Here is a 25,988-nt window from a genome sequence, read left to right as displayed (position 1 = left end):
TTAAGAAAATGTATTTGACTTGTATTTGGAGGGAGGGTGAGTCTGGTTCTACCTTTTGCACTTTGATTCAGATACCAGAGGGTTAATATTTTGTAGTAGTAGAAAGAGGCTGATTGCACTCCTAAAACTTCTGATATTCCTATATCCAATCAAAGTGAATGGGGAAAAGGACAAGGATATTGCTAAATCAGAGAATATGGATGCTCATTTGTGTGCACTTCCTCCTTCCTCTGGGATAGGGTGGGTTCTAAGAGATACGAGGTGGCAGGCATAGCAAGATAGCATTTATATTCAGAGCCTGTGAGTTTAGACTTTGTCACTGTGAGCCTGTGGACCAAAAGAATAGGGAGGGAAATAATGCTTTGGGCTCCTTGCCATAAAAGCAGTCTCCATTTATCCCCATAACAGGCACATGATAGATAGGAGATAAGATTTTTAAAAAAGGAATCACAATTCTCTACAGCAGCCTTTAGACACATTTGCAGGCAAATCAAAAACAACATGAGAACATGAAGAAGATTAAGACACCGAAAGGCCAAAGTTTATACAACCCAGACCTTTCTTTCTGAGGACATTTTAATAGATTGTGTGGGATGGCTGGGAATCTTTATGAGTCACTATTGAATGTGCTCCACCAGATCTGTATTGCAGCCTATCATTGAAAACACTTTGTAGTCCCCGGGCAAGTGGGGTGGACATTGGAGATTTGTCTGTGGCTTCCATTTTGTTTGACAGGTAAAACATTTTAGAAGCTGTGATGCAATCACTTTAACATCTGGCAGCAGTAGAGGTGTAGCTCGGGGGCAGGGGGCACTGGGTGCCACACTGCAGGGGGCAGCACTTACCGTGCCTGAGCCATGCATCTCTCCTGGGAGTGATGTGGTGGCTTGGGCGCCTGCAGGCTCTGCGCTGCCCAAAAGGGCAGTGTGGGGCTTGCGTCTGCCTGCCCCTTCTACAGCTGAAAGGGAGGCAGCAGACAGACCAGCTGCAGGCTACACACTGCTCAAAAAAGCAATGCAGACCTACAGGGTGCTGGAGCGGAATGGGGCTCAGGCACTGGGATTCTAGCATGCCCTGCCCCGCAAGTGCACCGCCCCACCCCTGGAGGGGCGCACCCCTCCCCCCGGGGTGCCTAAGCGGCCAGCTACGCCGCTGGACAGCAGCAGGAGAGCTCAGGTGATGCATCACTTTAACTTAGGGGAGGGTAACTTTTCCAGTCCTTTGTGGGAAACCCTCCAGGGGCTGCATGTTAAGGTAGCAGTAGATAAGGGAGTTGAGACCGGAGGCAAAGTTGGGCAGTGCAAAGGATTGCAGCTTGTATTTTTGTACAGTAGACTACAATCCAACCAGGCAAAAGTCTGGTTTCTACACATACAAACAGACCTTTCCATCCACCATTCTTGGGAGTTGGAAGCTGGGCTGGCAATTGCTGCCATATTTCTCTACCTTTCTGCCAGGATGAACCCTTTTCTCAGCTTGTGTATTGAAGGGAAGGCATGCTTAACAAGATGGATGACCACAGTGATTTGCTGATCTTAAAGTGACAGGCTGGAGTAGATCGGACGTGTGCCACACCCTCCAGATATTGATGGACTATAACTCCCGTTATCCAAGACTCATGGAGGCAGAGGCTGATGGAAGCTGGAGTTCAAGAAGGTCTGGAGGCCACTATTTGCGTATTGCAACTATCTACATTTACCTGGGAGTAAATTGGACACAATGTGACTTACTCCAGAATAAATTGCACTGTGAGTATAGTTATGAAGGTGACAGTTCATGCCAACAATTACCCATCCTATGACCTGAGGCTTGGTGCTTAATGAAAAACTAAAGGGTGGAAGGGGCTCAAGCGTAGCTGTATATACTATTTGAGGTTCATCCTCCACCTAGTAGGCACAGGAGGTATCGGAAATTTGAGCACCAGATACTGTAAGTGAACTTCCTCATTTACCTTAAAGGAATGTTAATTTCAGAGCTCTCCTGGGGCCATTAAAATGCTGGTATTGTTGAAGTGTTGAGCCAAAAAGGGGGGGGCGGGGAAAAACCTAATGTGTGTCATTGAAAACACAATTATAAAGGACAGCTGTGTGCACCTGGGTTTTTGACCCTGAAGAGCTTTGCAAAATGAAATGCCACAAAACCAGAAGCATCCCATGACAGCTTAATGGAATGGAGGCAAACAAAGCCCACATATGATGGATTTTGAATTGCTGCTACAAATGGAGCATTACAGGACATCGCTCCAATTAATGAGCAGTTTGGTTCATTGGCACCAACTAAAACGACTTTCAAGAGGATATTTACTTAGGGTCAAAACTCATCCCGCTAACATGCTGCTTGAGTAAATGGTCTGTGTGATAGGAAGGATGAGTGATGGGAAGGAAATGCTATCATTTTGGCCACTCTGTGCAAGCTCCTGTGGAAATAGGGCAGCCGTGGACCATCCAAAAAAAGGGCCTGATGACTCCTCAGTGGGTTCTGTAGGACAACTGAATAATGGCTGAAAATAGAACTCATTCGGGCATCATCTAATAATGCAGCACTTGCTCTGAGCTGTGACATGCTAACCAAACATTAGAAGGTGGCTTACAGTCCATCCAAAAGGCATCTGTAGGACAAACCAGAACTTCTGCTCTCCTCTTTAAGCCACTGTTGAATAAGCAGCATGCATCAGGCCTGGCGTGCCATCTTAATATCTGAAATACACTGTATATTTTGTTTGATATTCTGAGTTGGTAGTCTGGTTGTATTGTTATCCCGCCCACACACCCACACACACCCTTTTTATTTCCCTGAGCCATTGTATAGAGGCAGGACAGAAAATGCACTAACTATGGCTCTGTTCAAGCATTCAGATGGTGTTCAGTAAACACAGATAGGGAAGAGCCATAGCTCAGTGGAAGAGCATCTGCAGTGCAGGCAGAAGATCCCAGGTTCAATGCCTGACCGCCCTAAAATCCTAGAAAGCTGCTGCTGCTGCTGAGTGCAGACAATGCTGAGCTAGATAAACCAATGGTCTGACTCAGTATAAAGCAGCTTCCTATGTTCCTATGCCAGGTTCATGAGAACATCTGCAGGGAGACCCCATGCCTATAGAAAAGATAGGATTCCCAATTATGCATGCAGACAAAGCATTCGTGTGTGTGTGTGTGTGTGTGTGTGTGTGTGTGTGTTTGTTTGTGTTTGTTGAACAAGCTGATAAACTGCTTCACAGCCCAAATTCGTAAAGCGGCACACAATGGGCTGAAAATGAAATAAAATATAAAAATTACAAGAAAGCCATTTCTATAAACTCTGAAACAATAAAGCCACTCCTACAAAGTCTAAAATCAATAATACCTTTTCTACAGATGTACAATTAATATATGGCTGGGTTGCCTTCCTAAACAAAACATCTTCAGTGGGAGGGGGCTAAAGGTCCTGCCTTTCTAATGCAGCTGGTAATTGAGTCCAGAGTGCTGGAGCTGCCAAGTGCCCAATTTCTAGTACAAGCTAAAGAACACCTCTGGGGCATGTGGCACTCACAACAGGGCCTCATCCGAGGAGTGCAGCTGCTGGGCAGAGATATAGGAATGGCACAGTCTCTCAGGTAACCTGCTCCCAAGTTCTTTAAGGCTTTAAATGAGAAAAGCAAAACCTTGACCTGTGCCCAGTGGCATACAAATGTACATGCAGAAGCTCCCTGCAAATCTAATGGGTGCTACCCACCTATCACTAAGCATCTTCATGGAACACATTTTGTATGCCTGAACAGTAGAGTACACAGCTGTGCAGCATAACAGGCTCATAGCTTTTCACACAAAAGGCACGCAACAGGAGATTGACAAAGGGTATTCTAAGCTGTGCCCCTCCAGATGCTGCTGGACTACACTACCCATCATCCCTTGCCACTGGCCTCCATTACTGAGGCAAGACAACGGCCCAGCGCATCCACTGCCACATCTGCATATGTAAAGGAGTAGAGTTGTGTGTCATCAGCATATTGCTAAGAATGGACTCCAAAACTCCAAGTGACATACAGGTGGTGACACTCCTATAGGATATTGGAACTGTAGGAGCATCCTACAAATAGCATTCTTAGGGAGAAGAGAAGGAGGATCAGTGTGTAGCACTGTTTGCCTCAGGCAGCAAAGTGTCTTGAGCTGACTCTGAATTGCCCCTTGCAAAAGATCCCTATGGGGCCATTAAAGCAGCTCTAGATCCACTGTGCAAGCACAACACTATTCTCAGGTTTTGCTGTAAGGAAAGAGCATTTTATGGGTTCATGGGAGCAAGCAAGACTGTGAGAGATTCATTTTATGGCATTATTACACCAGCTCAGTTTGAAGTGTCTGCTCCCCCAGCGACGGGAGTTACAAGCCTAGAGCAGGATGCACTTCATAGAAGAAGTACCTACTATTTTGTTGGGGTTTGGTGCTGATGTAGCATGTTCTGTGCAACAATTGATGTCTCCTCCCTTCTCACCACTTTCTGTGCTGGTATTTTTAATACGTTTGGTCTAATAACAAAATTCAGTTGACATTTTGCTTAGAGGTGATTGTTGTGCCTGACTGCTGGCATTTCAATGCAATGGTACCTAGGCTTACAGACGCTTCAGGTTACAGACTCCGCTAACCCAGAAATAGTACCTCGGGTTAAGAACTTTGCTTCAGGATGAGAGCAGAAATTGTGCTCCGGCAGCATGGCAGCAGTGGGAGGCCCCATTAGCTAAAGTGGTACCTCAGGTTAAGAACAGTTTCAGGTTAAGAACGGACCTCCAGAACGAATTAAGTTCTTAACCCGAGGTACCACTGTATGCCAGTCACCTGCAAAAGCAGTCAGAAAGCTGACACCTGGAAACACATTTAGCCAGAGTGGCACAAATTCCTGTTTATGCTGAAGAAAGCAGTTCCAACTGCAAGACTTCTTACTGTACTATTGTAATACTGTGAGAACTCGAAAGAACTATAGCTTTTTAAATAAGAGATTAAAAAACTTAAAAACAGATGTTTTCTTTACATTGTAAGAGACAGATGAGAAACTTTCTAATAATAAACAACCAAAAGGCATAAACTGCACATGCATGGCGATGTTTTGTTGCTGTTGTTAGATACTTGGAATAATGCAGGTCTGAGCAAAGGGTGACATCCAGTGGATTGTATCTTATCTTTCCTCTCTTTGATGTTTTAAGCCTTCAGTCAGAGGCCCAACCCCTATAAATTGTGTATACATAGAAGCTTCAGAATTTAAAAGGTCAATACTGTCCTCACCTCCCCAATACGGAATTCAGGAAACAGAATCCCTAACTGGAGTTTATTTTCATACAATTGGAGCTGGCTTTCACAGGGTGCTATTTGGACAGGTGTTTATTGTGGAATCAGCGTTCTTCATACATAGGGGTTTTCTGCATTATCCACATGACATTGTTAGCATTAAAATGCCAACCCTTCCCCCCCCCCCCCTTGAAGCAGGATTTAATGCAAAATCCAGCGTGTTGGTTTTTTTACCCACAACCAGCGCTTTTTTTTCTAGGTAAAAATGGTGTTGGTACTCACCAAGAAGTGGTTATAATAAGAGCTTGTTTTGGCACTGGCCATGGCACCAACCTCTCCAGCCGCCTTGCATGGTGGTCCCTTCCAATTTCACATTTCCTCAAAGCCAAACAGTCTTCCTTGTATTACCTGGGGCTCTTGCTGCACTGGGTCTGGAATTGGGAGCGGATTCCCAGTTCTTTCCAGGTATAACTTGGCACGTTTTGAATTTGGTGCCTTTTTCTGTCACCAGTCTGATACTCCTGTTTTGGAGTATAATACTGAAGTGTCTAACAGAATGAACAGGGCATAGATTTCCCACTCAGCATCCAACCATCAGTCAGTGTCACTGATTATAAATGGGACACAGCATATACAGTGCTATTCCTTGGGCAGCCTTGGGAACCATTTACTGAAGAGAACCTCAGCATGAAACCACAAATGGTGACCAACTCTTCCTTCTGGACATTGAGAACAAAGATTTGCCAAGTTTTCAGCAAACTGCAGGGAATTTGGAAGGAAGTGATTGTGAACTTGATGCTCAGCCTTTTCAGAAGGCAGAGGCAGCCAGGAAAATTCTCACAGTTCCCCAGGGACAGTGAACAGACTACTTTCCTTCCATGAGTTCTAATCAAATGCCAGACAACTGAACGATGGGGAGATTCAGTAGTGGCCAAAAATAATGGCTATTTGTTTAATAATCTGAGCCAAAATTTGTGGACAATACTTCCTCAGGAAAGGAAGATGGTCAGCTGTCCACCTGTTGATTTACAGAACTGATGATAATGAGAACCATTAATAAAGTCTGGAGATGTACGGTAAGTAGCTTTCCCATTTATCCCAGCCAAGATACCTGTTGCTCACAAGAGGAGAAATTTCCTTGGAGAGTTTTGAGATTAGGGGATAAGTGAAGGATTAAAAAGAAAGTTGGCAAGATTACCAGAGAATCTTATTGGCAAACATCATGTAGTAAAAGGTACAAGAGGATGAATTTAACACAAACATTAAAAAGCATGAAAATTGAAATTGAAAATTATTGTTTTGGAGAAAAAGAAATGCAGTTTTGAAATGCACTTGTTTTGTTTGGTGGAAAGAGCAATGGGATAGCAGAAATAATAGATCATATTGGAAAATATTTCAGAGATGGATGCATGGGGGGAAATATGTACAGGAATTAATAAGGCTAATGGATTCTTCTAATGTTGTAAAAAAAATATCAAAATGCTGAAATGCATTTTTATCACTCAATTTTGTTACAATACACTGGGACACAAAACTGAAGAGTGACAAGCCCCAAACATAACTGTTTGGATCCTAAATAGATCCTTCATTCCTGTGTGGAGAGAGGCCATTCCTGGATTATCTCGGTTTTGTGCAATATTATCTCATACCACCCAACATTTTTCCAACACAAAACCAGGACACGCATCTTCTGGAACACGCTCCTGGGTGAGTCCTGTGGCCCATGCCGTGCTCTTGCCCCCTCCTGATGTGCTTTTTTGGGGCGAGAGCACAACATGAGAGAATCACACCCAAAATGGACACCAAGATCTTGTGTAAAAAAAACAAGATGTCCTGTTTTTTTCTGGGGCACCTGGAAGGTATGTTATCTCATTCTAACCATTTCAATACATTTCTTTTTAAAAGTGATTTAACATGTTTTTATCATCTTTCTGATCAAGGTGATTAACAATAAATTAAGAACAACAAAATCAAACAAATATAATCAGCAACAGGGAAATGTATGTTCTTTGGATATTTTGAAATGAGTTAGAGAATGTACTGTAAGATCAGACTCAGCCATGGATGACCACAGCAAGCAATATAATCTAAATGTTAATACAGTAGTGATGATAAAGCCAAGGTTTCAACCTTTTAATATTCCATTATTTTAGAGGAGAGAATATGTTTAAGTCTGTCCCATTGAACTAATGGAATTTAAGAAACTAAACCTTGGCTGCATTGTGCCCATATTGAAGCTCACCGGCATAGGAAGAGTGTGGCCTGTGAAAAACAGCTGCTTTGAACATCCCTCTATTTTCTAGTATTCTATGCTAGAAATTTGTATTCTACAAGAATCTGCATTCTTGTTTATACAGCAGTAAGACTACCAAATCCATGGTTCAGTGCAACTGCAAGCAAAATGTGCACATCTGAATCACATTATTGACATTATGGAACTGGCAAAAATTTAATAGGCTGACAGATTTTCCATGGAAATCCTCTTGGAAAACATGATTCCTAGAAAAGAGATATATATTTTTAAAGGTTTAAAAATAAAATAAGAGAAGAAAGCTGTCAGAGAAGTAAAGTAGCAAGATGCCTGACTCACTTAGAAAAAGAAGGGAATTGTGCAGGTCTCAAACAGTCTCTCAGGAAATGCAAAACAGATTCATTCTTTTCCACCATGCATTCAGTAGTATAATTAAACGCAGGGTGAAAAACAAGGTAAAATCATCATTGGTACTAAGGAAAACTCATTAGCAACCAAAAAGGGGCAGCAGTCAGACAACAGCATTATTATTAAACGGGGACAAAACATCCATTCAATTCTCTGAAAAGTATAGCCCTACTACTAGAACGCTTCCCTTCAAATAATAACAATGAGTGGATGCTGCTAAAAGGCAAATTTCACCAGAAAGGCCTAGTGAAAAAATAACAATGCCAGTCAAGTAAGCATTCCCCCCTGGAGCACTTTGAAGAACAGAGAGTGAGTCACATTTTTAATCCTACTCTGAAGAAAACAAAGAAACCTAACAGGCATTTTGCAATTCGCGGGTGAAGTAGGGAAAATCATGTCTTGTTCTCTATGACTGCAACATTATTATTTTTTAAAAAAACAGTTTTTGTACCCAAAGGCTGGCAAATGAAGGTCAGATTCTTATATAACATTCTTCAGCCACTTAAAAAAGTATGTTGGGGGCGGGGGGGGGACAGATGTAAATACTGTGTGTGAGGTGGGGTGTGGGGCTAGTAATGATTTTACCACAATAAATCCAAATTAATTTTGGATTTGGGCATAATTCGTTTTTTCAAAGGACTTTTCTATGGAGGAAAAACATATCAGATCAACCCTAAATTATTTTATTTAGAGTCAGGATGCTATGCAACAGATTTCTTCTTAAAACCATTTGTAGGTTGTTAGGCTGAGAGAGTAACTGACCCGGTAAGCATGATGGCTAAGTGTGTTTTTGAGCTCAGGTATTCCCAGTCCAAATCTAAAACTCTAACCAAATCCAGCATCGGCTCATAATTGGACTAAAATGCAAGTGAATATAATGAGCAGCAAAACAAAAAGGCAATAGCATGGTGAATCATGCTAATTTCATGTACTCCTTCAGAAACTTGGGTGGAATTGAGCTTGAGCTCAGAGAAGGACTTTTGATTCAGCGTCACCACCACAAACAGAAGAGGGTGAGAGACTATTTTTCCCAATTCACTCTTCTGCCTACGGCCCCACGTACCACCTTCCACCCCGTTCTGGAGCCCCCCTCCACCCCACCCCCGTGGCAACCCTATGAGCCAACTTTGGGGAGAGCAATGCTGGGGGCTGAAGAGGAATAGGGAAATGGGAGGAAATGGCCACACCTCTTCTGCTAGACAAGGCAGCCCCTAGATTAAAAGCCCCAACTGCATTCCAAGCTAAGCCTATACCTAAAACTAATAATTTGTTTGAAGGAGCATCAGGAATCATGTGATGGCCTCAGAGAACCCCAAAACATCTCTTTGAGAGTGAGAGTGTCTTCTCTAGACCAAGTACCAAAAACCCCTCATGTACCCAAGCCAAATGGCCAGGAGGAGGTACAATTCAGCTAGACCTCTCCACGTACATCTTTGGCTGTGAAACACCAGGAGCAGCTCAGAGCCAGGTTGGGGCTACCCAGACATTGGTATGAGGCTGGCAGAGTTTGGATCTCCACCATCCCATATCAAGTGTTATTATCCCTGCGTTTAGGGTGGCAGTTGGACAATGAGTGACGGTCACCAGCTCAGTTAGCTTTAAAAGAGTAAACAAATTCATGGAGGATAAGACTACCTTTGACTACAAGCCATGATGCCTATGTTGAATCGCCATGGTTGGAGGCAGTACACCTCTATATGCTAGTTGCCAAGACTCACATGTTGGAAGAGTGCTGTTGCTCACATGTTCTGATTGTGGCTTTCCCATAGGAATTTGGTTGGCCCCTATGGAAACTGGCTATTGGGCTAGATAGGACTTTGGTCCAACACGGGAGTGCTGTTCTTATGTTCTTAACAAGAAATTATTACGCTGCTCATCTTTTAAATTGTTGAAGTTGCAACCCACATGAAACCCAAGTTCATGTGTCTTTTTCCTGATTCCATATGCAATTAGGTTTTCCAACTACATCTAGTTATTTGTTTTTCAATGTGAAGAAGTCTATGATAGTCTGAATCAATTACAGTGGTACCTCGAGTTAAGTACTTAATTCGTTCCGGAGGTCCGTTCTTAACCTGAAACTGTTCTTAACCTGAAGCACCACTTTAGCTAATGGGGCCTCCTGCTGCTTCCGTGCTGCCGGAGCACAATTTCTGTTCTCATCCTGAAGCAAAGTTCTTAACCTAAAGCACTACTTCTGGGTTAGCGGAGTCTGTAACCAGAAGCGTATGTAACCTGAAGCTTATGAAACCCGAGGTACCGCTGTATTTCCTCCCTTTGACCCTCCCTCGAACAATCTGGAGGTAGTGACTTCATAATTTATGACACCGTGGAAGTGGCTATGATGTCAAAAAATACCTCACTGCTGAATTGATCTGAAAGAAAGGATAGACTGAGGAGAAAAGATAAATCCCGGCTGTGTGGTTGGCAAGAACAATCAGAGTGAAACATAACTGGGCGGTAAGCTAACCTAACACCCTTAAATCTGAATGGAAGTTTCTCCCTGTTTTCTGTTTCTCCACCACAATGCTTAATAATTATGTGCTACATGATCAAACTAATAGCTTTCTAGTCATCTAATTATTTTGATAATGACAGCTACAAAATATAGGGTTGGATCCAGGGCAGCTTCCTCCATTAGGGAGAGAGAGCTCTGGGAGCTAACAGAGACATATTCTCTGCTATTTGATTTTCTATTTCTAACACTCATCCGGTAGGTATATCAAGGTGCACTTGAGCTAATTAGGAGAAATGCAAATTGGAAAAAAAAGTCATATGCAGTTTCCAGACATATGCAGGAAGAATCTGAATTAGAAATATCACAAAACAACTGACAGATCTTTGGACTTTTTGTGCAGTTAGCAGATTGAAATGAAGTACAAATTACCATGTAAAACTGTATCAGGGCCAGCATGATCAAGCCTTTATTATTTATTATTTTTGGGCAGTTCTCCCCCTCCCTCCCCCCCTTCGCCCTACCTGCCCTACCAAGGACAATGAAAACTACAGTCTTCTTTTTAATGCTGCCAACTGTGTTCTTTCCCCATCTTTGTCATTCCATCCTTAAAACATACTTGGGAATTATTTACAGAGCCCCATGGAGATACGCAGCTGTGCAACTCCCATACCGATACGAGATTTCCTGTACTATCCTATGCTGCATTGAGGCATAGCCCTTTAACTTGTTGCACCAAAGTCCAGAATAAAAAGGTAAAGGACCCCTGACAGTTAAGTCCAATCGTGAACATCTCTGGGGTTGCGGCGCTCATCTCGCCGAGGGAGCCAGCATGACTAAGCCGCTTCTGGCAAACCAGAGCAGTGCACAGAAACGCCATTTACCTTCCTGCCGGAGCGGTACCTATTTATCTGCTTGCACTGCATGCTTTCGAACTGCTAGGTTGGCAGGAGCTGGGATCAAGCAATGGGTGCTCACCCTGTTGCAGGGATTCAAACTGCCAACCTTCCGATCGGCGAGCCCTAGGCTCAGTGGTTTAGACCACAGTGCCACCCGCATCCAAGTCCAGAATACAGGAGGGTTAATTTAATTTACAAAATCCAATTACCAATACAACACTTGCTTGGATCAACTTTTGGAATGCAAAATGGAACCTCAACTGGGAGATAAGAAACTGCTTTTAGTATCTTTCATGTGCCTTTTCCTAAAAAGGCATATATAAAGCCACTGCCTTGCCTTTGTTTTTTCTCTCCTTTTGATGGGTTGATTGAAATGCCAGCCTCTTGATTCCAACTGGGATTATGGAATGGGTTCCTGCTGCTGCTTGTGAATTATGGCACAGCCTCTATAGAATTATCTCAACATGAAAGCGCATTACCTTCTCATTTCTTAAACATAGCTGTGCCAAGCAAAATGCAGCCATTGTGGAAGGTTTCTGATCTCAGTCTTATCAGCAGGCTCCTACGTGAAATAAAAAGAGCATGCCTTTGGGCAATGCTATGGTCTGAAAGGTGACATTAATGCACCTTATAGCTTTTGCTGACAGCTACAATCTAACTGTCCCCATATAAACTTAGTTAGTAACTGGACCTTCAAAAACAGCCCAGAAATGCTTGTTCCCGTTTCAGAATGGCTTCTAATATTATTAGAAAGGAGAGGACAGTATTGTTAGAAATCACAGAAGAAACAAAAAGGTTTTTTAGGCAAGCGCCGGAACTATTTTTACCATTCGTGTGTGATGAGAAAAAAGAAATATATAAACAAGAATATGGTAGATTTTCAGGAAGAATGGAAAACATGGCACTGGAAAGTTAAGAGACTATAGAGAAGTTAGGTTGGCATTGCTGGAGTAATAGAAAAATCGGTTTGGGAGACAACAGGGTGGTAAAACAATGAATAGTAAAGGATGCAAACAGTGTTTGGTGCATGTTATAGGATGGGAAATTGGCATTTTAACCCATATGATGTACTTCCTCCTTCACTTGCAGTTTCAGATGCACATGGTGCTTATACGCTAGGCCTCAAAACTAACCCCGTGTGAAATTCTCTGCCCTCTGATATCAGGCCAGCTCCCACTCATTGGGTTTTGGTAGCAGGTTCAAGGCTTCCTTGAGACTCTTCCCTCAAAGGCCTGCTCCTTTCCACCTTGCCCCTGCTGATCAGTTCTCTGGCTGTCACTCCCCTCCTTCCTCCTTAGCCAACAACTGCCTCACAAATACTGCTGGCTCCAGGAAAGACCCTGGTGATGGAGGAAGATTTCTCCTCAGTGGTGGCACAGAACCCCCACTAATCACCAGCCCCTTCCCCCAGACCCTTCTCCTCTTCCTCTGCCCACACTTCCCCTCCCTCGTTGGGCTCCTGCCAGTCCCTGGCATCGACTCCCATCGTGTTCAGTGGAGGTTACTTGCAAATGTGCATACATAGGATTACAGACTAACAGATGATCCTGGCCCAGTTACATCACCCAGCCCTTTCCTCTTACATTTTGTGGGGGGAAACAAAGAGTTTTGCTGATTCCAGCTGGTAGTAGTAAGAGCCCAGGAACTCTGAGAAGTGGGGTGGAAAACAACATAGCTTATATGACTTGGGTAGACTCAAAAAAGCACCACACGTTCCATGAGATTGTGGGCCCCTCCAGACTGGTGGGCTTTTTTTGGGCAGGTGTATTCTGTAGCACGTTATTGGCACAATAATAGGACATTAGTGGTGAATTTATACTGGACCATCCACACATCATTCCATTTTATGAGTTGTTCTGCAACGCTTCCCGAGCATTGTTGCATTATTGCCGTCTGGAGGAGCCCTCTTGTGCTGTAATGCAACAAAAGCAGGACCAAAATAAATAAACTGGAATATTTGTAGTATAAAAGGGTACAGGATTTCAGCAAGAAGCTAAGGGTCATACGCTGACTGGGGGGAAAAAATCATTATGGCCTGAAACTTTTGCCGGTGCAAACAGTATTGAAAGTGGGTTCATGTATAACCACTGTGATACCAGCATAAGCACAAATCATCATGAATGTCCAATAAAAAGAACATCTGGAGGGGCTCTTGTGTTCAGGCAGCCTGCTATTTTCTTTCAAATGCCTCTAGCATTTACCATTTATAGCCTTTTCCTTGTTGGCTAGTCCAGGAAATTCATCTCCTGTCCAGTCTAACAAGCAACTGACAGAAGCAAAATGATGCTGGTAGAGCAAAATAAGGAGAGTGTAGGCATTAATGGTTTTGATTACTTTGGCAGAAGGAGATGCATTTGTTGTCCAAAGGGACTGTAAAGCTTTTGCACGTTATGCTGCATGACACTCAACTACACAACATGCCAACATGATGAAACATCACATTTCCAGCGATTTACAGGACACCAATTGTCATCTTGAGAATCCACAGTATCTCCTATAGCCTAAGACAGCAAATTGGTGTGGCATAAATGGGCAAATATGTCTTCACGGATTATATACAACCAGCAGAGAAGTGGATGATGTTTGGCCCAAGGAATGTAGATAAAGTTTCTCTCTCATGCTTTCCCCATCCTATCTCCACATTTCCTTTACAGTAATACTAAGCTCTCTTCTCCTTTCTTTTTACTTCTCATTCCTATCCCCCCACCCACTGTTCCCCTTCCTTAACTTTTTACCCTGCTTCATGAACTATACTACCTGCAAACTGAATGACAGACCTGCACAACTGGAAACCTGTCAAGCTTGATGACCCCTACTAGGCACATATCCATTGTGGCCTGTTGGTTGCTGGTCAAGCCCCTTCACCCAGGCACTGACATTCCAGCCATGAGGCAAACACAAGAGATTCATTGGGCTACCATACACAGCTATTAGGGTAGGGTACACTGGTGGTTTCAAGTTGTACAAGCCTGTTCTACACCCAAGATGGCAGGTCTCCTCATTCACACTTACACACAGTCTGTCTATGTTCTCTCTCTCTCTCTCTCTCTCTCTCACACACACACACACACACACACACAAAATAGATATCAGGGCAGTTCTAGGCCATGGATTTATAGGATGCTAAATGCTATGGAAAACATATAATGGAGCCATTATTGCTTGTCAATCTTCATTTCACGAAGAGTAGCACATACAAAAACTGACGCCCTGCATCAGAAATGCACTTTTTGCTCCGTTTCAAAGACCACTGAATTACACTAAAAAAAACCTCTAAAAAATAAATAAATCTAGAAATAGAACCACAATGAATGCTGATTGCAAAGATGAATTCCAGCGCAATATATTAAATAATTAGAACCTCTCATCAGCTGCAGCTATCGTGTGGATTTAGAAGTGGGAGAGTCAGGTTCAAACCAGTGAAAAGCAGTCTATTTCCGCACTCTCTACTCTTCATTCAGTTCCGAATAAGTTTATCAAATGAGCTGGCCCCCAAGGCCGCAAAATTCTGATCCCAATGTGGAGCCTACTGCAGCCCTGATTACATATTTCTGAATTGTAATTGCGTCCAAATCCATCCTCCTAACCCGCCTTCCTCCCAAATGCCATTGCCTGGCTGCTGTGGCAGCTCTGCTCTCCATTACTACTGCCTCCTCCTCCCTCCCCTACCTGGTATTTGAAACATGGCTTCTGCGGCATTACAAGCAGGAATCCTGGGTAGTGGCCCCTACAACAGTACTGTAGCAGACTAAGTTGACAGAGGGAGGGAGTGGCAAGAAGGACCTCTGTGCCTCCCATCACTGTTGCCAGGTAAGTGAGGGGAGACAGAGTTCTTATTGAACTCTCTGTGCAGTGCTGGTGTGTCAGCTTCAAAGCCTGCATATATCCAACACTAACTAATGAGGTTTGTCCAGCATCTTGTGTGATGCATCACAGGAGAAAGGCAGCCTTTGTAAGACCAAGGCAAAGGCAGAGTTAAACTCCTATAGGGGGATTTAGGAAATGCTGGTCTCTTTGATCTAATTATAAGCATAGGACTGTCATTGAGAATTCTCTCGTATTAAGCCGGCCATCTTGCATATATATGCGCTCCTTACCATGCAAGCAAGCTCAGTGTGATGCTGCTAGTGGGATATGGAAGGAAACAAGGCAAACTACTTAATTAGTGTCTTCAAAATTTGCTGCCATATTAATACCTCTGGAAAGTAGTGGTATTATTTTTTACCTGCCCTTCACCCTAAGTTCCAGGGCAGGTTATAACAATTAGAACACAACACAAAAAGAACTTGCAGTCACCTATATAACAATAGAATAGTACCACTTTCCACAGAAATAACGCCCCACAGAAGGATGTATTGGGACTGGCCTTGAAGTAATTAGGTTATTGGGCTGTGCTTCTCCAGCTCAGTCAGATTATTTCAGCAAAATGTGCACAATAATGACATCTCTCTCCCATGAAGTAATCAGGAAAACTTATTAATAAACTTTCAATCAAGAGTTTTCATGACTCATCACAATAACACCCGGTAAATATATAGGAGAAAATGCAAGTCAAACCCAAATCACCTCCAAGGAATTGCAGAACATTCTTATCTGAAACTAATTAGCACTTGGTTTCTGTAGCCTTCTGGTGCTAGAACTCTGATTAGCATTCCTCTGAGGCCAGACGGTTGGGGGATCTCTTGCTGGCTGCCTCAGCCTCAAAGCAGAAAGAAGAATTTAAATCCCATTAACCATTTACATCTGGGCACAATGCAGGTCGATTCCTTTCCTTAATCCTTAAAACACGGAAGTAATTAGCTCTTAGGAAACACCTCAGGCATTTTACATTGCTTGGCATATTGTAACACTTTCTCATTGTTTTTATTATTATCATTTTGCTGGGGAGACTGTGGCACAAAGACCACAGGGTAATTAGAAAAATTTATTATTATGTTTATCATTCATTCATTCACTCATTCAATGTAGTCCAGCTTTCATGTTCAAAGATAATTCTGAACACATACCAGATTATGGCTATTTATCTCCCAGTGGGATGTAATTGGGCCCTAGAATTTACTGAATTGCCTAACAAAAAACCTCAGTGAATCCTTTGCTTGTTTGTTTTCCAGACATCAGTTTTCTTAAGTAGAGAAAATATAATTATGTGACTTTTTAGTTTTGTTTGCCTTTTTTCCAGCCATCAAATTACCTCACTTGATATTTACCCACACGCTTCTAACCTTGTTTTATGGGTGCATATGGTCCCACAATAAGCTATCACTGTTTCCCTCAAATCCAAATCCATCGGCTTTATCACTGACATCTTGTCCACTTAAGCCAATTTGAGGGACTCACTAGAGATGTTCTGCCAAGTCGTCAATAATTCAGTCCGCCATTAACCTGAGTGCTCACTGGTCTAACACAAATTAATGTCAGAACACCACTGTGAAATTATCAGATGAGCAAATGAAAACACCTCATGTGATGAGCCCATTGATTGTTACACACACCGTCACACTTCTAGCTATTGCCCAGAGTATGACTTACGGCCTAAAATTAAGGCCAACTGCATGTGTAAGCTAAAAGGTTTTCCAATGCACTGTAAACGACTTTACAGCAAATCCTGGAAAGTTTATCAAGAACTCTCAAAGCAGAATGACTATTATGCAGGTAGCCCTGTCCTTCATTCCAAGCCTGAAATAACTCCCAGCTTGCAGTAGAAGGTGACCAATGGTGCTGGGCGATATATCAATATATTGTCCAAAACCGGTTTGAAGTCCATATTGTGATATTGGTTTCATAATTTTTGACCTGGCAATATATTGTGAATTATGATGTGTGTGTGTGCTATGCAAAAATCACAATGTGGGAAGAACCGTGAAGTCAACTAATGCTTCTCTCAATTTCTGCAACCCCTGTTAACTCTGCCAGCTTAGCTCTCCCCGGCCTCTTGCAGGGGGCAGCGAATCACAAGAGCAGCTGCCAGAAAGAATCATAGTGCAAGAAAAACTGTGAAGCCAGACAATGCTTCTACATAGCTCCATCCTTATTTCAGACATTGTGATATATCAGGAACTATTAGCAAAGTCATACAGCAAACTTTGGCACCAGCTTTGTCCTTTTGCCTGCTATCACCATACTTACCATCATCAGGCATTTCAGCGTCATCTACCTGCACATTGTTTAAAGCAGGAGCAGTCAAAGGGTAGATCAGCATCTCCTGGGAGAACTTTGGGAGAACTGATGCAAGGATTTCTGCCTTGTAATGGTTTAAATATAGCAAAAACAAAATGGTTTCCCCTCTTCTTCTTCTTCTTCTTTTCCAAATTGGACTGCTGAAACTAGTAAACCCTGAGAGAAAACCCAGAGAGGATTTTCATCTGAGAGCACAGAGGGAAAGATCTGTGCTTATGATGGCGTTATGAGGGCACCTTCAATACTGTTTGCGGCTGCAAAAGTTGTTTATTTCCAAACAGTACATGACACACAGTTTCTTTTTATATCACAAATATTCTGGGAGAGAGGGGGTGCTATCCCGCTTCTGTACTGCTATGGTGCAAGAATGCTCCTCCAGATCGCCATGATGCAGTGACATTGCAGAACATCTAATAAAGCGGAATAACGTGGATGGTCCAGTATATATTCACCACTAATACACTGTTATTGCACCAATGACATGTTGCATAATACAATTGCAGAAAACAAAACCCACCAGTCTGGAGGGGCCCACAATAGCCTTGACTCTGTACCACAACATGAGATAGGAAAAATTCAATAGCAGTAAATCCCATTGTCATTATTTAGGCATCATATTTAGGATTCATAGAAGAAAGTCACGATACTCATGTGTTCTTTGTTCATTTTCCCCCTCCCACAAACTATTGTTACTATGTAGATATTAGATGAAGTTTACATATCGCTTGCACATACATGTGCTTCTCACAGCAGTTATGCCAGATCCTTCATTTAATCATTTTTTAAAGCTCTATTGCATCCTAGCTGGAGAATTTCTCAATTTTGCATTTCCATGGTTGTTGAGATTCCAATGAAGTCAATAGGACGGCAATAGGATTCAGAGAGATGGGCACTGCACTTCCTCTGGGCATCTGGTTGCCTCCTGTGAGAACAGGATTCTGGGCTAGATGGGCCTGTTCCTTATGTTCATGTGTTCCCCATAGAACAGCCCTGTGCAACTTGAAATATATTTGAAGTACACAGAGAGAACAAAATAGACAGGGCCCCCTCCCAGAGGACTGGAAATCTGGTACAAAACACTCGTGCAATCAGCCCATCCAAGTGGTTCCTTTACCCACACATTTCACAGTGGGATGGAATTGCACTATGGGGAAGTGGCTCTCACACCATACACAAAAACATAAATCTAACAAAAGGAGTTTAAAAAAAATATTACAGGAAAGTACTGTACGCATGTTGCTTAGAATTTATCAAATTGACACTTTGAAGGTTTAGGTTAGGTTAGGAGGACACCAAGTGGCAGAATAGCGTATAATCAAAAAATTAAATCAACCATCCTTCGCAAAATCTCTCCACACTCCACCTTTAGAAAACAAGTAAATACCTAAGGGCTGCAAAAGAGGACTTATCAGAGTGGTTGAACTTGATTATAAAATATAAATAGCACATTAAGTGCCAGCCCTGTATTGCTAAGCCTCTGAATTTAGATGTTAGTCATAACGGAAAAACTACCGTATATCCTGACTTAAAGGATCCTCCTACAATTTTTATGTGAGTAGCTTAGGCTGCAATCCTACAGACACTTGGAGTAAGTCACGTGGACATTTATATTACAGTACTGTTAATTTTGTGGCCTTCATTGTTATTCACAAAACAACAAAGTCTGGATGTATGAGAAAGGAAAGAAAGGAAAAATCGTTTTTATAAACTATGTCTTATCGTAATTCTGTGGAGAAACATACATGCACCTGAGGGCTTTCTGGGTCAGTCCTGAGGAACGGCCATAGCTCTTTGGTACAGCAACTGATTTGCATGAGGTTCCCAGCTCCAGTTCTTGGCAGGCCTGGGGAAGAGTCCTCTCTCAGACTGTGTTGAGCCTCTTCCAGTCAGTACTGTATAGGCAATACTATTTCCCTTTAGAAAGTATTCCTTGCTGTTAAAGAATTCTTTTTGCAATTGGAGGATTCTGCTGCATACATTAATCTTTTTGAGCAGAAAGCAGCAGGTCTTCAGGGCAAGATGGTGCAAATGGTGAGAAACAACATCAAGACAAAATATTCGATCAGCGAGCACAAAGTAAACAAGTCAGCCCCCACCCTGTGCAAGCAAGAGAGATGTATCTAGCAATAGTGCCTCTGGCATGACATCAGTGTCAGCACAGAAGAGCAAGGTGACAAATCAAGTCAGTCCTCATGAAGGCATCTTAAAGTGCAAATCTTCTAAAATGTCCAGGCCTACTTCATCCCAGTCATGGACTAATGGTGCAGTTCTAACCAAATCTACTCAGACGTAAGTCCTATTGAATTCAATAGAACTTACTCCCAGGAAAGTAGCTTTAGGATTTCAGCTAACTTATATTACAGTATCTTCAAATCCTTGTTTATAGTTATTTCCTCCCTCCCATTTCCCGATGTAAAATTAACATATATGCCTTTTCTATATTTGGATGTAACTGTCAATCTCATTTGGATATTTTTTGGCACAGATGGGCTGCCTATATTAATAGATATGTTTAAAGTAGGGTTGATGTATTATGCTCATTGCTAATGTGAGCCAATGTTGTTTATTTCTATTTGCAATAAAAATAACATATAGTTTTTATTTTTAAAAAAACATTTTTAGATTTAAAAAAGTTTGTTGAAGTTTAGAGACTTTATTTACTTTACTCACATAATCTGTGCTAATTGTTCTGAACATGTTAAACCATTCATATTATGTTACTAATGCGGGAGGGGGTCCAAATGGCCCTTCTGTGCGTTTGACGCTAGCACAGGCTGAAACTGGCATCCTACAAAATCCACCCTCTCAGAAATAGTCAGAGCAACACTCTACTTAGGTAATGCTCAGCTGAGGCGAAAGGAGCACCATGCCTTACTAGCCTGCATTGGAAGATGTGTGCGTGTTGGTATTATGGAGTTGGCAGTGAAAGGATGGACATAGTTCTATGCCCTCCAGGGTGACAGCCAGCTCTGGTATAGATCTGGACTCTGCTCAGGTAAGAAAGGAGTATTAGATTGTCCAGTGGGTGGGTGGGGAACTATGACTCCCTAGTGCTTCAGATATTAGGATAGCAATGTATTGCATATGTGTAAGCTTGGCAGTGACCCTTCGTATGTGGGTTGTAATATTGCTTAGTGTGAGTGGTTCATGTATGCATGGTTGATAGAGATAATGTTTGAGGTTGTGAATAGTTATAGTGGCTGTGTGAAATGGATGGTGAGTGAAATTGGCTGAGTGGATGCATCTATGTTGTGTTTATTGGAATTTTATATTATACTGCCTTGTACTGCTCTCTGACTTTATTGTTTATATACAGTGGTACCTTGGTTTACAAACTTAAACCAAAGTGTTCTTAAACCAAAGTGTTCTTAAACCTAGGCGTGCTTTCCCATAGCAGCAGGGGCTCAATTTACAAATGGAACACACTCAACAGGAAGCGGAATATGTTCTGGTTCCAAGGCAAAGTTCACAAACCAGGTTTGCAGCATTCTTAATCCAAGTCTTAATCCCGCGTTCTTAATCCATAAACGAAGCTGTTCTTAAACCAAGGTACCACTGTATATTGTTATGTGAATCATTTAACATGGTTTTATTGAAGTGTGTGTGCGCAAGCATGCATATGTATTTATTGTAAACTGCTTTGAGAGCTTTCAGATAGTAAGTGGTCAACATATGGAAATAATAATATTTTAAACATATACAGTGATACCTCGGGTTAGGAACTTACCGTAATTCGTTCTGGAGATCCGTTCTTAACTTGAAACTGTTCTTAACCTGAAGCACCACTTTAGCTAATGGAGCCTCCCGCTGCCGCCACGCCGCCGCCACGCAATTTCTGTTCTCATCCCGAGGTAAAGTTCTTAACCCGAGGTACTATTTCTGGGTTAGCGGAGTCTGTAACCTGAAGCGTCTGTAACCCAATGTACCACTGTATATCCTGCCTTTCCTGCAAGCAGCTCAAGATTGCACACATGGTTTCTCTTTCATCCTTACAACAACCCTGAGAGGTAGATGAGGCTGAGAGAAGGTGGCTAACCCAAGGTCAGCCAGTGAATTCATAGCTGAGTGGAGATTTGAACCCTGACCTCCCAGGCTCTGATCCTTACATTACACATTATGTCTTCAGATTTTACTACATACAGCAGACATTTTCACCATTGCATCTTAAAATAACCTTTGCAAAAAACTAATTTCAGCCAAAGAGTAGGATTTCTGTTAAAGGCCTTACATTTGCTGATGGGAAATCAATTTTACTGTTAAGGGGGAAAAATCACCCTTGCCTTCTTTTTCCAATTCATTTCCGGGCCCCAGCTCAAGGAATCCTGCATTCCTAAAGTATAATATTCAACAAAGAAACAACAATTCTTAACTGCAGCTGAATACACATACAAACATGGAAATGGAAAGATACAAGAAGTCAGACCGGGAGTTGATAAGCCTGCAAAGAACTGCAGGGAATTAATTAATGTTTCCAAACTGAAACTTAAGAGTAGTACAAACAACCTTGTTAAACCTGTTGTTGCAAAGTGATCAGGCAGTAGTTAGACTGAAAATGTTTAGGCTAAAAGGCCTGATGAATGAAGAGCACAGGAGCACAGAACCATTTAGGAAGCTGCCTAATACTGAGTCAGACTATTGGTTCATCATGCTCAATATTGTCTATAGTGACCGTCACCAGCTCTCCAGGGTTCCAGGCAAGAGTCTCTCCCAGCCCTACCTGGAGAGGCCAGGGATTTGAACCTGGGAGAGGCAGATCCTCTACCACTGAGCTATAGCCCCTCCACTTGCTGTAGAGTTCCAAATATGCTGATGAACAGAAAGAGTATTTAGTACAAAATACACTGGCTACTAAGAAAGAAAGAAGATATGGCATTCTGTATAGAGATTTAAGAACATAAAAGCCATACTGGATCAGATAAAAGGCTCGCTTAGCCCAGCATCCTGTTCTCACGGTGGCCAGCTAGATACCGTATTTTTCGCTCTATAAGACGCACCAGACCATAAGACGCACCTAGTTTTTGGAGGAGGAAAACAAGAAGAAAAAAATACTGAATCTCAGAAGCCAGAACAACAAGAGGGATCACTGCGCAACGAAAGCAGCAATCCCTCTTGCTGTTCTGGCTTCTGGGATAGCTGCACAGCCTGCATTCGCTCCATAAGACGCACACACATTTCCCCTTACTTTTTAGGAGGGAAAAAGTGAGTCTTATAGAGCAAAAAATACGGTAACTTGATGGCTAAGGGAAGTTCACAAGCAGGATCTGAGCACAACAGTTTTCTTCTCACTTGATTGCCAGCAACTGGTACACAAATACATTGGTACCTCAGGTTACATACTCTTCTGGTTACATACGCTTCAGGTTACAGACTCCGCCAACCCAGAAATAGTACTTCAGTTTAAGAACTTTGCTTCAGGATGAGAACAGAAATCGGGCTCCGGTGGCACGGCGGCAGCAGGAGGCCCTATTAGCTAAAGTGGTGCTTCAGGTTAAGAACAGTTTCAGGTTAAGAACAGACCTCCGGAACGAATTAAGTACTTAACCTGAGGTACCACTGTACATGCTTTTGAGACAACCACTGCACATATACAGATGACAGCTTAATGGATAGGAGTTCTAGGGGCACTGCAGGGACAAGGAAACCCGAAAATATAATACACATTAGGTGTAGACATTCCCGCCCCCAACTCTTGTGTGAACAACACTGTTCAAATGTGGCTTCAGATGCAACAAAGAGGGAACAACTTCACTGGGTTTTAAGCCACTAATGTGAACATACAAGAGCCTGCAAGTCTTCCTTTTTCTCTCTGCATCTCTTATCTTATTCTACAACTTCTGTAGAGCATTCAGCAACTCCACCTCTGCCTCTCCCCACAACAACTCATCTTAAAATACTCTTCACACCATTTTTGAATATGTATAGAGCAGAAAGTAGGATCTCTATTACTAGCACCCTCTGGCTCCACACACACAGAGCACGTGCTTGGAAAAGAGCCTACATAGGGCGTGTGTGACCTAGAAGCCTGCCTGCTCAAGAGTCCCTGGATCTCTGCACATGCACTTTGTACATGTACATTTTCCCAGGTTAAGCTGACTGCACGTTTGATTGATTTACATGACCCAGAAGCTGTACACCAGCTCCCTCAGCCAGTAAAGCGAGATGAGCGCCACAACCCCAGAGTCGGCCACGACTGGACCTAATGGTCAGGGGTCCCTTTACCTTTACCTTACTATATCTGGGGAGCTGGAAGTTGGTGGTTTATTTCCGTTATTTTATTTTTGTTGTGTTATATGATGCCAAACTTCTGCAAGAGCTTCATCTCATTCAGACTCAACAATCCACATGCAGTTCACATTACTTCCATTTGAAAGAGACCTTTCTGTCACATTGCAAGGGTAATGAAAAGAAGAAGACAAACTAGAGTTTTTAATGAAAACTGTGCTACAGTTTGTCCTGCTTGCATCTGTCTAAACAATTAAAAAATTCTTAAGTCATAATTATATCACTATCTTAATTAATCAGATCCTCCTGTTTTGGATCAGGGCATTATCTGCCCTTGATGTTGCCTATATACATCATGCATTGCAGCCTCTGTCTGCTCTAAGTTTTGATTGAAAATGTTTATTGAAGTTAGTTCTGCCGTTTCAGCACAGAGAACATTTCCTTTGATGTTTAGGAGAGACTGTATGGCTGTAACCTCTGCACAAGTGACATTACTATCCCCCTTCTTGCAATTATATGCACAGACAGTGGCCTAGGCAGAAAATAGACACCCCTTATTTTGCAGCAGCATCTACAACTTAAACTCCTTAATAGGCATAATGCACATACCTTGCCATTTTGAGTTAATGCCGAATTTTCACTCTGCAGAAAACAGCTGGAGGTTTTTTGCCAATTCCTTCAGATTGGATCACTGATGCAAAAAACCTCAGCACAATGTAAACTGAAAAGAGAGGTTTAAGAGTGCAGCTACTGTACGCATTAACAGCACAGCATGCCTAAAATAATCCCACAGACCAAAACACACTGCCAACAATGTTTTCATTACTGCTTGGTCTACCCCAACACCTTTGAAACAGATGTGAGCGCAGCCGAGCATCAGGGATTGATTTGTTTTGTCTAAGCTGAACTTGAACACTAGGGGGCAAAGCTGAATTCTACATAATATGTCTGCATGGGGGCATTTTCAGGGGATCTGAGGCACTCATTCAGTTCACCCAGACACTAATTGTCCCATGCACCTTGAGCTCAGCTGCTATTTACTATTCAGCGCTGGCAAGAACAGCACTATCTATGTCATCCAAACAATGGTGTTTAGGCACAGTGTGGTGCAATGCCCTAGAATCCCTTTCCCCCTCCTGGAGGAATACTGCTGTGTTTCTGATTTGGAGCTAAAGCATTCAACAGGAGGTGAGGAGCGTTCCTGCACAGCTGTGTGCTATTATTTCTTGTTAGTCAAAGGCAAAATACAGGATCAGCATGCATCTCCTGCAGCTAAACTGTACTATTCAGAAGACTGAAACTGTGATCACATGTTTGAATGCTTCTTCATGTAGTAATAATAATAATGAAATAATGTGCTTAAGAAAGTAGGTCATCATGGAGGCTAGACGTCTCACTAGATTTGTATTTACAGGAGGGGTGGGTGGGTGTTGGACTACAACTCCCATCATCCCTGATTGTTGGCGATGCTGGGTTGGACTAATAGGGAAGTCCAACAACACCTGAGATATATGAACATTCCTAGTTACAGTCTGAATTGTTACACTTCCGGAACAGATATTTATCAGGTGCTTTGTTTCCTGGTGTTTCCCTATGTAAGTTTAAACTGGCTTTCTGTTAATCAGTTTCTAACATGAATGTAAGACCTATATAATAGTCATATTTGTGGAGTTCACATTAAATTTCTGTTGTGAATTCTGTCCATATTCAGACTGGCAGGAAACATGTCTGTACTACTCTAAGCAAAGTACAGGCCTGCATCTTTGCTCAGTCAGTAGAGCACGAGACCCTTAAGCTCAGGGTCGTTCAAGCCCCACAGTGGGCAAAAGATTTCTGCATTGCAGGCAGTTGGACTAGATGACCCTTGTGTTCCATTCCAATTCTACAATTCTATGATCTGTTGTAATTTCTTCATTTTGTCCTAACACTTTACATTATTGAATCAAAATTATCCAAGGTTTCAACTAACATTTTTGTGCCCAATATATATCCTGCACAAAGTGATATGTGCATCCCTATTCTGAATTCTTTTAGTTCCAGATTTTATTTCTTTTACTATAAACGTTCTACAACATGATGTACTCCCATCAAAATAACATTGTGACAATGGATAGATCTCATTGTAGCAGGCCAGCCCAATCTCCAAACGGTGTGAGATTCCAGGGTTTTCAGGCACTTACCCAGGGTTTCGTGTTTCCTTTTGGAAATGAGGCGCAGAAGAGACCATGGTGTCTTTATGATATATGGTTTATATACACATACAAACAACCTGAGCCTATGATGGAGGGGCTCACAGCATTAACATCCAAAGAGGGAGGGCATTGCTT

At 42.3% G+C, this 25,988-nt stretch overlaps 2 protein-coding genes across 11 annotated transcripts in view; one reads left to right on the top strand and one right to left on the bottom strand.

Annotated features, from left to right (window-relative positions):
- LOC310670078 (uncharacterized protein) overlaps positions 1 to 25,988 on the bottom strand; it is a gene marked incomplete at its 5' end in the record, with an annotated part of 234,151 nt that overhangs the window by 193,189 nt on the left and 14,974 nt on the right. The window lies entirely within an intron of this gene.
- EIF4G2 (eukaryotic translation initiation factor 4 gamma 2) overlaps positions 10,276 to 25,988 on the top strand; it is a 44,578-nt gene continuing 28,865 nt past the window's right edge. The window contains exon 1 of the mRNA XM_083418912.1: positions 10,276 to 10,368. The gene's annotated coding sequence lies outside the window, so the exon portion shown is untranslated. The remainder of the gene's footprint in view (positions 10,369 to 25,988) is intronic.

The sequence above is a fragment of the Podarcis tiliguerta genome, assembly GCF_965153285.1.
Source record: "Podarcis tiliguerta genome assembly, chromosome: 1".
Lineage (NCBI taxonomy): Eukaryota > Metazoa > Chordata > Lepidosauria > Squamata > Lacertidae > Podarcis > Podarcis tiliguerta.
The sequence above is the reverse complement of the archived record's forward strand: the minus strand, read 5'-3'. Positions and strand labels throughout refer to the sequence as shown.